The sequence below is a fragment of the Balaenoptera physalus genome (genome assembly GCF_965194825.1).
Source record: "Balaenoptera physalus genome assembly, chromosome: 2".
Classification (NCBI taxonomy): domain Eukaryota; kingdom Metazoa; phylum Chordata; class Mammalia; order Artiodactyla; family Balaenopteridae; genus Balaenoptera; species Balaenoptera physalus.
Genome location: NC_138883.1, coordinates 66,809,560 through 66,823,049, shown reverse-complemented (window position 1 = coordinate 66,823,049; position 13,490 = coordinate 66,809,560). Strand labels below are relative to the sequence as shown.

The 13,490-nt window shown below is 33.4% G+C and overlaps 1 protein-coding gene across 7 annotated transcripts in view; it reads left to right on the top strand.

The window, feature by feature from the left end:
• The window catches only part of NUBPL (NUBP iron-sulfur cluster assembly factor, mitochondrial), a 329,428-nt gene that overhangs the window by 231,677 nt on the left and 84,261 nt on the right, over positions 1–13,490 (top strand). The window lies entirely within an intron of this gene.

Genomic DNA, 13,490 nt, shown 5'->3' with positions numbered 1-13,490 from the left:
AAACACGCATAGACCAATTACTAGTAAGGAGATTGAATCAGTAATCCAAAAACTCCCAACAAACAAAGCCCAGTAGCAGACAGCTTCACTGGTAAATTCTAGCAAACATTCAAAGAAGATTTAATACCTATCCTTTCAAACTCTTCCAAAAAATTGAGGAGAAATTGTTTCCAAATTCATTTTATTAGGCCAGCAGCACCCTGATACCAAAACCAGACAAGAATACCACATAAAAAGAAAATTATAGGCCAATGTCCCTATGAGCATAGATGCAAAAATCCTTAACAAAATGTTTACAAACCAAATTCCACAATACATTCAAAGGATCATACACCAAGAACAAGTGGGATTTATTCCAGGGATGCCAGGATGGTTCAATTAATGTGATACACAACATTAACAAAATAAAAGATGAAAATTATATGATCGTCTCAATAGATGCAGAAAAAATATTTGACAAAATCCAACATCCATTTATGATTAAAAAACTCTCACCAAAGTGGGTATATATCAACATCATAAACGCCATATACGACAAGCCCACAGCTAACGTCATACTCAGTGGAGAAAGCTAAAAGCTTTTTCTTTAAGATGAGGAACAATACAAGAACATTCACTCTCTCCAATTTAATTCAACATAGTACTGGAAATCCTAGCCAGAGCAATTAGGCAGGAAAAAGGCATTCAATTCAGAAAGGAAGAGGTAAAATTTTCTTTATTATATAGAAAATCCTAAAGACACCACCAAAAAAACTGTTAGAACTAATAAACACATTCATTAAAGTTGCAGGATACAAAATGAATGTCCAAAAATCTGTTGTGTTTTTATACACTAACAATAAACTATTAGAGAAATTAAGAAAACAATCCCATTTACAGTTGCATTAAAAAAATTACTGAGGAATACATTTAACCAAGGAGGTTATTACACTGTACACTGAAAAGTATTTTTTGACAAAAGAAATTGAAGAAGACACAAATAAATAGAAATTGTGTTCATGGATTGCAAGAATTAATATTGTTAAAATGTCTGTCCTACCAAAGGCAGTCTATAGATCAATGCAATCAATCCCTATCAAAATTCCAGTGGCATTTTTCACAGAAATAAAACAAACAGTCCTAAAACTTGTATGGAACCACAAAGATGCTGAATAGCCAAAGCAATCTTGAGAAAGAAGAACAAAGCTGGTGGCATCATTTTCCCTGATTTAAAACTATATTACAAAACTACAGTAATTAGAACAGTATGGTATTGGCATTAAAACAGGTACATAGATCAATGGAATAAAATAGAGAGGTCAGAAATAAACCCAAGCATATGTGTCAATTAATTTACACCAAAGGAGACAAGAATATACAAAGGGAAAAGGACAGTCTCTTTAGCAAATGATGTTGGCAGAACTGGACAGCCACATGCAAAAGGATGAAACTGGACCACTGTCTTCCACCATATACAAAAATTAACTCAAAATGGATTGAAGACTTGAATGTAAGACCTGCAACCATAAAAATCCAAGGAGAAAACACTGGTGATAAGCTCCTTGACTCCTTGGCAGTTTTTTTTTTTTTTTGGATCTGACTCCCAAGGCAAGGGCAACAAAAGCAAAAATAAACAAGTGGGACTAAATCCAACTAAAAAGTTTTTGTCACAATGAAGGAAACAATGAACAAAATGAAAAGGCAACTTACTGAATTGTAAATCATTTATCTTATAAGGGGTTAATATCCAAAATATATAACGAATTCATACCACTCAGTAACAAAAAGGCAAACAATCCAACTTACAAATGGCCAGAAGATCTGAATAGACATTTTTCCAAAGAAGAGATACAGATGGCCAACAGCTACATGAAAATATACTCAACATCACTAATCATTAGGGAAGTGCAAATCAAAACCACAGTGAACTAGCACCTCACACCTGTCAGAATGGGTGTTACAAAAAAGACAAGAAATAACAAGTGTTAGAGAGTATGTGAAGAAAAGGGAACTCTTGTGCTGTGTTCTTGGAGATGTAAAGTGGTGCAGTCACCATGGAAAACAGTATGAAGATTCCTTTAAAAATTCAAAATAGAACTATGATACAATTTAGCAATTCCACTTTTGGGTATTTATCTGAAGAAAATGAAAACACAAATTTGAAATGATATATGCGCTCTGATGTTCACAGCAGCATTATTTACAATAACCAAGATATGTGAACAACCTAAGTGTCCCTCGGTGGATAAGTGGATAAAGAAGATATGGTATATTTGCACAATGGAGTACTACTCAGCCATAAAAAAACAATGAAATCTTTCCATATATGACAACATGGATGGACCTTGAGGATATTATGCTAAGTGAAATAAGAGTCAGAGAAAGACAAATACCATATGATTTCACTTACGTGTGGAATCTAAAAAACAAAACAAAGGAACAAACAAAACAAAAAAGTACTCATAGTTACAGAGAACAGACTGGTGGTTATCAGAGCAGAAGAGTGTTGGGTGGTATGCGAAGTGGGTGAAGGTGATCAAGAGGTACAACCTTCCAACTGTAAAATACGTAAGTCATGTGGATGTAGTTTACAGCATGGGAACTATAGTTACTAATATTGTATTGCAAATTTGAAAGTAAGAAAATAAATCTTAGAAGTTCTCATCATAAGAGAAAACATTTTTTGTAACTTTGTATGGGGCAGATGGTAAATTGACTTATTGTGGTTATCATTTTGCAATGCAAACAAATGAATCATTGTTGTACACCTGAAACTAATATAATGTATGTCAATTATACTTCACTTCAAAAATTCATTGAATTGTACATGTAAAATGGGTGAATTTCATGGTATGTAAATTATACCTCAATAAAGTTATTTACAAAAAAAAAATAAAGATACCATGATTAAGAACCAGCAGGTACAACAGACAATAAAAATAGACTTATAAAATTATATTCCAAATTCCAAAAATAATGAGGACTGAGAATTAAATTTTATCAGTTCCTTCTTTTGGCATTTATGGTAATGATTTTTAAACATTTTTTCTTTATTCACTTAATTTAATGAACTGTATTAATAGGTCTTTTGGTGTTCAACAAATTTTACATTTCTGGGATCATATTCCTTGAATGCACTGCTATATTAAGTACACTAGTTTTAAAATGTAGGATTACACTAGTTTTCTTTTTGTGTGTGTGTATTAATCTCCACATTGGAAGAACTCTTCCTCAAAACTATCTGGACCAAATGCTTTTTGGGTTATGAGTTGGTCTTTGACTATTTTCCATTTTCTTGTGTTATTTATTCATTCATGTTTTCTACTTCTTGTGTCATTTTTGTTAATTTATAGTTCTTACAAAATGATCCATTTCATCTAGTTTGAAAATTCTGTTGGTAGATGTTGTACTTAGTAATCTCTTATAATGTCAAATCTCTTTTTTTATTCTTAGTGAGCCTTGTCAAAATGTTGTCTTATTGGTCTTTTTTGAGAAAAAAAAGCTTTTGGTTTTGTTGATTGAGTTTATTGGTTATTTTTCTTTGTTTTAATAAGGCATAACTTACATATAATAAGATACAAGGATGATAAGTGGACATTTTGGTGAGGTTTTGATTTTGGGTACACCCATGTATTCGATCTAATATGCAAAACAAGATAAAGAGCATTTCCATTACAACAGAAACTTCCCTTGTGCCCCTTTTCAATCAGTGGTTGCCATAGGCAACCACTTTATGAATTTTTGAAATCATAGAATAGTTTTGCCTTTATTCAACATAAAGTTTTTGAGATTTATCAGTGTTGCATGTTAGCAATTTGTTCTTTTTTATTTTTTGCTTAATCATATGAATATGCCACAATTTATTTACTCTATGTTGAGGGACAGTTGGTTTGTCTTTTTGTTTTTGTTTTTTGGGGTTTTTTTTTTTGGCTATTTTGAATAAAGTTGCTGTGATGAACATATAAAACATACATTTTTGTATGTGTTAATGCCTAGGAATGGAATTGCTGAGTTAAAGATTAGATGTACATTTAACTTTATAAGAAACTACCAAAGAGTTCTCCAAAGTGATTTATGCTCCCATCAGCAGTGTATGAGAATACCATTTGCCCTGTATTCTTGCCAACATTTGGTGCTGTCATTCTTTTTGATTTTAGCCATGCTGTTAAGAGTGTGGTGGTATCTTACTGTGTTTTAAGTTTGCATTTCTCTGATGACCTAAAAATGTGAGCACCTTTTCCTATGGTTATTAGCTATCAGAATATCTTCTTTTGTGAAGAGTCCATTCAGTCTTTTGCTCATTTTTAAATGATTGTTTTTTTGTTGATTTGTAAGAGTTTTTAATATTCTGGATATCAGTCATATATTTATTATATAATTGGATGTAATTTCACCTATCTGCCTACTTACCTACCTATTGAGAGCTAGCAAGATAGAGAGTGTATGTGTGCATGCAAGAATGCGAGAGGTGAGAGGTAAAGAGAAAGAGAGAAAAATATTTTCTCAGGCTTGCCAGTCATTTCTAAATGGTGCCTTTTGACAGACAGATTGTTTTTTTAATTTTGGTTCTGGCTTTTATGTTTAGGCCTGTGCTTCATCTCAAATTAATTTTTGTGTATGGTGTGAGAAAGAAGTTCAGCTTTTGTGTGTGTGTGTGTGTGTGTGTGTGTACATTTGTCCAGTTTTCTAGCGCTAAATGTAAGAAGACACTTTGCTTCATTTAATTGACTTGAAGCCTTGGTTGAAAGAAAAATACATGTATATGTATATGTAGGTATGTATGTATGTATAGATAGATAGATAGGTAGATAGATATTTGTGTGTGTGAGTGTAGGGGAGTCTGTTTTTGGATTCTGTATTCTGTTATCTGCCTCACACCAATACTACATAGTCTTGATAGCTGTGGGGTAAGGCTTCTGGATTTGTTTTCTTTTTAAAGGATTGTTTTGGGAATTTTAGATTGTGTGCATTTCCATAGAAATTTTAGAATCAGCCTGTCAATTTCTTCAAAATGTTTGCTGGAATTTTGCTAGGGACTATGTGGAATTGGTAGCTCAATTTGGAGAGAATTGCCATCTTAGCAATATTGAGTCTTCTGATCCATGAACATTATATTTCTTCCCATTTATTTAGGTCTTTTGAAATTTCTTTCAATAGTATTTTGTAGTGTAATAAACTTGCACATCTTTGTTAGGCTTATTTCTAGATATCTTTTTGTTTTGTTTTTAATTTCATTTTGAATTGTGTATTGCTAGTATATGGAAATATAATTGAGGTTTTTTTTAAAGATTTTTTTGATGTGGACCACTTTTAAAGTCTTTATTAAATTTGTTACAATGTTGCGTCCGCTTTGTGTTTTGGTTTTTTGGCCATGAGGCATGTGGGATCTGCTCCCTGACCAGGGATCGAACCTGCACCCTCTGCATTGGAAGGTGAAGTCTTAACCACTGGACCGCCAGGGAAGTCCCAACTGAGTTTTGTATATTGACCTTGTATCTTGCTCTCTTCCTAAGATCATTTATTATAGCAATTTTTGTAGATTCCATTGGGTTTTCTGCATATGTAATCATGTCGTCTAGGAATAAAGAAGCTTTCAGTTTTAATATTTATGCCTTTTATTTCTTGCCTTACTACACTAACTAGCTTTTTCAGTAGTACAGTGTAGAAGTGGAGAGAATGGATTTCTTCATCTTGTTCCTGACTTTTTTGGAAAAGCATTTAATATTTCATCATTAAGTAAGTAAGCTGTAGTTTTTTTATGGATACCATCTCTTAGCTTCAGATCGTTCTGTTTCTACTTTGCTGAGAATTGTTACTATGAATGGGTATTGAATTTTGTCTAATGCTTTTTCTGTATATGTTGAGATGATCATACAGTTCTCTTTTATTCTGCTAATGTGATAAATTACATTAGTTTTTATAAATTAGATCTATCATGTGTTCATGAGATTAAATCCCTCTGTCATGATGTTTTATTATTTTTATATTTTGATGGATTTGTTTTTCTAATAGTTTAAGAGTTTTTTTTTTAATCTGTGTTCACAAGGGATGTTGGTCTGTAATTTTCTTCCCTTATAATATCCCTGTAGTGATTTATTGTCAAAGTTGTCTTCAGCGTTTTGGTTTTGTATAGCATAAATGTCTTCATTTTAAAATTACTTTCCTCTTCTAGTTTCTCAAGGTTTATTATTATTTTCTAATTTTTTAGTTGAATCTTCTTTTGAATCATAAATATACTTGTCTATAAATGTTCCTCTGAGTATTGCTTTGGCTACCTCATTTTAAATAGATGTTCTGTATTATTTATAATCAAAGATATGAAATGTTGCAGCAGGAACACTGTATACCTCAGTCACAGATAAGATTCCAGTAAGTGGTTCTGTACACACTCAGGCTTCTGCTAACTACCCCTCTTCTATGAATGCTATATAGTCTCTGTGGATCTGGCCTTTGACCTCCAGATTATAGCTAAAAAGATAAATCAGGGATGTTCTGATGACATAAAATTTTATAGTTCCTGTCATGGCAGCTCTAGGTCAAAGTTTTTCAACTTAACTTTTGACATTTTTAGACTGGATAATCCTTTGTTGGGAGGGGGAAAGGGGCTGTCCTGTGCACTGGAAGATGTTTAGGAGCATATCTGGCTTTTATCCACTAGGTGCCCATAGCAGCCCCACTTGTGACAATTTAAATTTCTCTAGACATTGCCAATGTCCTGGGTTGAGGATGATGTCAAAATTGTACCTGGTTGAGAAACACCGCTCTAGGCCAATATCTTTGTGTCATTTTTGTTATTTCTGTAAATCTAGTGAGTTTCCATGCAAAATGGATATATATTAAGTTGTTTTTTACAACTGATAGCAAACCAGGAAGAATGTGGCAAAGGCAGCTATTAGCTGCTTCAAGCAATAGGAAAATTATGGATTAGATGCTATCATTCCTACCTTGTTTGGTTTCACAAGTAATATCTGGACCAGGGACTAAAGACATTTGAATGTATGGTTCAAATAGCAGAAGAGTCCAGGGGAACAGTATCTCTCTCTTCTGTGTCTGTTGCTTAGATGTCTCCCACTAATCTTATAACTGAGAAGCAGAACTGCTTCCCTGGTTTTAAAAATCAAGGTAGATATACATTCATAATCTTGGACAGTCAGAAAGGCACAGTGTTTGTTTATATTTCACTTGTGTGATAAATATCTGAAGCATGATTCACAAACTGCTACAGTGACTCATAAAACATACGCTCAATAAAGGTAACTCCTTACAATAGCTATATACGCCAGAGTGAGTATATATAACTCAGTCTTCCCAACTTTTCCCCATTGTTAGAAATTCAGTGTTTTTGTTTCCCCCCTGATTATAAATATTTGTATGAAAGAATATCTTCTGTGTATTGCAGAGTTTATATTACAAAGCCAAATTGCTTCCCAAGGGTCTGGGCAGCCATTTGTGATGTTACTTTTCACTCCAGATTTTTCTTGACTTTTTTTTGCCTTTTTTCCACCACCGTAACTTTAAAAATATTTTTAAAACTATTTACTTCACAAGAAAGTACGTAAGGTGCACTAATCTTAATATATTATACATGCCTGCATAATTGCTACCCAGATCAATATCTAGAACATTTTTAATATCCAGGAGGTTCCCTCTTGTTCCTTCCCACTCAGTGCTCACTCTCCGAGGTAACCAGTATATGATTGATTGATTGATTGATATTTATTTATATATACATGTGTATTTTTCAGCTTTTTTGAGGTATAATTGACATATAGAACTATATATATTTAAAGTGTACAATGTGATGATGTGACATATGTATGCTTTGAAATGCTTACCACAATCAGGTTAATTAACGCATTCATCATCTCACATACCCATGAGTTTTTTGGTGTATGTGATCAGAATGCTTAAGATCTACTCTAGACATGACTTCTTTAAGTATTTATAAGTTTTGCTTATCCTTAAACTTCATGTAATAGAATCTTTTATGTCTTACGTTTTTCTCTCAACATAATGCTGTGAGATCCTTCCATGTTTTTACTGAATCCTGGATATTTCTTTCTTTATTTTCAGCTGTATCAAGTCATATTGATAAATAATATTAAAATATATTTCAACTGTATAACATGATGATTTGAAAGGATTCCCACCATTGAGTTGATTATCACATTCACCACCTCAAATATTTCCTTTTTTTTTTTTTTACTTTTAAAATTTGTTGGTGTGAACACTTAAGTTCTACTCTCTTAGCAAATTCTATTACCAATGCTAGTCACCATGTTATACATTAGATACTCAGACCTTATTCATCTTATAACTGAAAATTTGTACCTTTTTACCACCCTCTCCCTATTTCTTCTACCCCCTCAACCCCTGGCAACCACCATTCTACTCTGTTCGTGAGTTCAGCTCCCTTTTTAGATTCCACATATAAGTGGTACCATGCAGTATTTGTCTGTCTCTGTCTGGCTTATTTCACTTAGAGCATAATGCCCTCCATGTTCATGCATGTTGTTGCAAATGGCAGGGTTTCCTTCTCTTTTAAGGCTGAACGATATTCCACTGTATATATGTACCATATTTTTATCCATCTAAGGCACTTAGGTAGTTTTCGTACCTTGGATGTTGTGAATAGTCCTGCAATGAATATGGGAGTACAGATATATGAGCTAGTGATTTTGTTTCCTTTAGATATATACCTAGAGGTGGGATTTCTGGATCATATGGTAGTTCTATTTTTAATTTTTTGAGAAACATCCATACTGTTTTCCATAATGGCTGTACCAATTTATATTCCCACCAACAGTATGCAAGTTTTCCCTTTTCTCCACATCCTTGCCACCATTTATCTCTTATCTCTTTGATAATAGCCATTCTAACAGATGTGAGGTGATATCTCATTGTAGTTTTGATTTGCATTTCCCTGATGATTAGTGATGTTGAACACCTACTCATATACCTGTTGGCCTTTAGTATGTCTTCTTTGGAAGAGTGTCTATTCAAGTACTTTGCCTATTTTTTAATTGGGTTATTGTTTTTTTGTTATTGAATTATATGAATTCCATACATATTTTGGATATTAACCTCTTATTGGGTATGTGGCTTGCAAATACTTTTTCCCATTCCGTAGGTTGCCTTTTCATTTTGTTGATGGTTTCCTTTGCTAAGCAGAAGCTTTTTAGTTCGATGTAATCCTACTTGTTTATTTTTGCTTTTGTTTCCTTCACTTTTGGTGTCAAATCCAAAAAATCATTGCTAAGACTGATGTCAAGGACCTTGCCTCTTGTTTTCTTCTAGGAGTTTTACAGTTTCGTGTCTACTTTACATTCTTTAATCCAGTTTGAGTTGATTTTTGTGTATGGTGTAAGATAGAGGTCCAGTTTCATTCTTTTGCATGTGGCTGTCCAGTTTTCCCAGTACCATTTATTGAAGAGACTATCCTTTCCCCATTGTACATTCTTGGCTCCTTTGTTGAAAAGTAATTGACATACATACCTGGGTTTATTTCTGAGCTCTCTATTTTGTTCTGTTGATCTATGTATCTGTTTTAATGCTGATATCATACTCTTTTGATTACTATAGCTTTGTAATGTAGTTTGAAATCAGGAAGAGTGATGCCTCTACTTTGTTCTTTCTCAAGATTGCTTTGTCTATTTGGGGTCTTTTGTGGTTCCATATGGGCTTTAGGATTATTTGTTTTATTTCTGTGAAAAATTGCATTGGAATTTTGATAGGGATTACATTGATCTGTAGATTGCTTTTGGTAGGATAGACATTTTAACAATATTAATTCTTCCAACTCATAAACACAGAATATCTTTCTGTTTATTTGTGTCTCCTTCAATTTCTTTTATCAGAATTCTGTAGTTTTCAGTTTACAGATCTTTCACCTCCTTGGTTAAATTTAATCCTAAGTATTTTATTGTTTTTGAAAGGAAACATCTTTGAGGAATTGGGAGAGATTTTTTTTGTGAGAGTTCATATAGAAAAATGGATGAAGTTTTCCTGAAAATAGAAACTGTTGTTTGTGTGTCACATTACTTAACAAAGGAAAGAACCCAAACTTCTCAAATGCCTCAGTGATACTGTTCCTCAGGGTGTGCAGAACATCAAGAGTTATGGCAGAAAATTCTTAGTTTCCCCCACCCACTTCAACACTTGCCTACATATCTGCAGTAGTTCTCAATTCCTTATTCCTTTCCCTATTCAAAGCTCTATTTTTGTGTATTTTCATAATTTCATTTTTTTCCTGATTTCTCCAGGATCTTCTAGGGTTGATAACTTCACTGCTATGACATTAAGAAAGGGAAAAAGGTATGAGAAAGAAAAGCAAGAAGGATCATTGTCTTAAGTTTAATAAGACTACATTCTTTAAATGAGAATTGCTATCCAGAATGCCTCTCTTCCTCAAATCTAATTTGCACATATTTTACTGATTACAGTAATATCTGTGTCATCAAGAAATTGTTACTTTAAAGTATAATCGATACAATTTAAGGTCTCTGGAAATTCTAAGCTATTCTGAAAATATATTGAATAAAGTAAAAACAGAAGATATTAATACCTTGCTAAAAGGAGATTTGGAGAGTGAAATTTTCAGTGATTCTCTAGAGTGGCCTGTGTCTTAAGTAATTAGTTGGTGGATGTTTTATATGGCTCTTGTAGGCAAGTAAGTCAAAATACTCCTTACTACAGGTTATGGTGATATTCTCTCTCAGGAAGCTGCTTTCTTCCAATTTTGAATTTACTGTACAATTTAAGATTTTAAATATTTCTGGTGATTGAGTATCCTGTTTTGCGTATCCTGTATTTCTGGTGATTGAGTATCCTGTATTGATGGAAATATCTGGTTTGCTTGGAAAGCATACACCTCATGGTGGTACTACATTGTCGTCCTGGTACTAATCAACCTAAAATAGGAGAACAGTTTCCCCCAAGATCAGATAATCCTTGAAATTCTAGATCTGCATCTCTCTACTCATTTAAAGTAATTAGGGTGACATTCTAACCAGCTCCTAGAAACTGTGTTACACTAATTCTTATAATTGAGGGTAGGTCTAAGAAGAGTGTTTTTGAGAAGAAGTCAAAGAAATAGCAATCAGAAAGTTTAAGGGAATGAAAATATGTGCCTTGCTTGTTTTCAGGCTAGGCCATAACTCTGTTTCTCACCTTACTCAGAGTAAGGATAATATATAATATTAGAAGGTTGATGAAGAAACAAACTGTCAGTTATTTGCATTGGGGAAGGCTTAGCAACTAGATAAGGAGAATGAGAAAGAAGTTACATAGGGAACATTTTATCAAGAGGGAGTCAGTGGGAATGAAGTAGATATGGGGAAAAAAATGTGCTCTTTTAGATGGAGAAGGTAGATTAGTAAAGGAATTTAAGGCTAAGTAAGAGTCAGTCAGCCTAATGTCACATAAATATAAAGGACTATTTTGTATTAGATAATGTTAATGGATATATTATCTGAGATTTGTACATTCTGTGTTTAAACAACCAGCTTAGAAATCTTCTGACTGTGCATTTTTGAATAATTGATATTCAGAATACAATATGTCATCTATAAAGATGTTGATGGAACTGATTTGCATTACAACATTCATGATGATTCTGAGTAAGAAAAATACACAGAAGCATAAAGCACTTAATTGTGTTTCTTTAAAAATAAATGTCAAGAAAAACATTTAAAAGTAAGATAAAATGTAATAGTACTTAAGGGACAATTATATATCAGAATTCAAAATATTTTATAACTGTGCATGGGATAATAGAATTATTTTATATATTTTAATGTATATATTATATTGAATTTTTAAAAATTATTTATTATGAATGGCTTTTAAGCTTTTCTAAATGAACTCAGACTCCTTTCTTTCAACAGTTCCCTATAGGTCCAGGGTATCTCTATCTCTGATATAATTATGAGGTATTTTATCTGAATTGATAATTTTTGGAATTATATTTGTGCATCTATTTTCTCACTTTATAGTTTGTTTTTTAGCTGGCAGAATTGTTTCCTTTACTTCTTCTGAGTAGTTCAGTAGAGTCCAATTAACAGGGACATTGTTGAGGCTGGGAAATGTAACCCAGAGCTATCATTTGCATATTAAAAAGAAGGACATTCTATTCTGGAACCTAGTTCCTATTAAGTTAAATAAACTATGTTTACACATAAAACTAGTTATTAGATCTAATGGAAATCAGTAGCATTTGTAAACTATTATCCATAAGTATAATATATATATGAATGACTCATTACAAAAAGAGTGATTTGTCATTTTTATCTCACCAGTTAATCAGATATTTTGTAGATGTGTATTATCAAAATGGAATAACATTCTAAAGTTTTTGTGTAGAAATGATTTGTGACAAATCTGATATTCCTTTCCTATACAAAAATTTAGGTAATATATCTTTAGAAATCTTGTCATTTAGGACAGGGGTCCCCAGCCCCTGGGCAATGGACCAGTAGCAGTCTGTGGCCTATTAGGAACCAGGCTGCACAGCAGGAGGTGAACGACAGGCGAGCGAGCAAAGCTTCATCTGTATTTATAGCCGCTCCCCATAACTCACACTACTGCCTGAGCTCCGCCTCCTGTCAGATCACCAGTGGCATTAGATTCTCATAGGAGCTTGAACCCTACTGTGAACTGCACATGCCAGGGATCTAGGTTGTGCGCTCCTTATGAGAATCTAATGCCTGATGATCTGAGGTGGAGCTGAGGCGGTGATGCTAGTGCTGGGGAGTGGCTGCAAATACAGATTATCATTAGCAGAGAGGTTTGACCGCACAGAGACCATAATCAATCAGTTGCTTGCAGACTCATATCAAAACCCCATCAGTGAGTGGCAAGTGAAAACAAGCTCAGGGCTCCCACTGATTCTGCATTATGGTGAGTTGTATGATTATTTCATTATATATTACAGTGTAATAATAATAGAAATAAAGTGCACAATAAATGTAATGCGCTTGAGTCATCCCGAAACTATCCCCTGCGGCTGGTCCGTGGAAAAATTGTCTTCCACGAAACCAGTCCCTAATGCCAGAAAGGTTGGGGACCTCTGACTTAGGAGGTAATTTTAATTATTTTTGTTGATATTGGTGATATGTTGAGGTTAGGCTCTTTTCTTTCCCTTCTCTCTTAAACCTTCCATATCTCCTTCTTACTTTGTAGAGGGAGGCAAGGGAAACCAACAGGACAATTTGAATTATTAGTACTCATGTAGAAACGGGAGAGTGGAAAATTAGCTTTTAAAAAGTGAAATCATCCCTCAAGATTAATTTGTTAATACTAGTTAACTGACTAATGTTTTTAAGCTCTGTTTCTCCTTTTTTCTGTATCCTGTTTGTATATCCCTTATATTTGTGGTGATCCAGTAATGATATGAGATTGATAATAAATCCGGGTTAAAATAATATTTAGTACTATTCTTTAAAATTTTTAACCCAGCTTATTCTTTGTTAATATATATGGAGAGATATAATGAGAAAGTGAATTATCTAAGA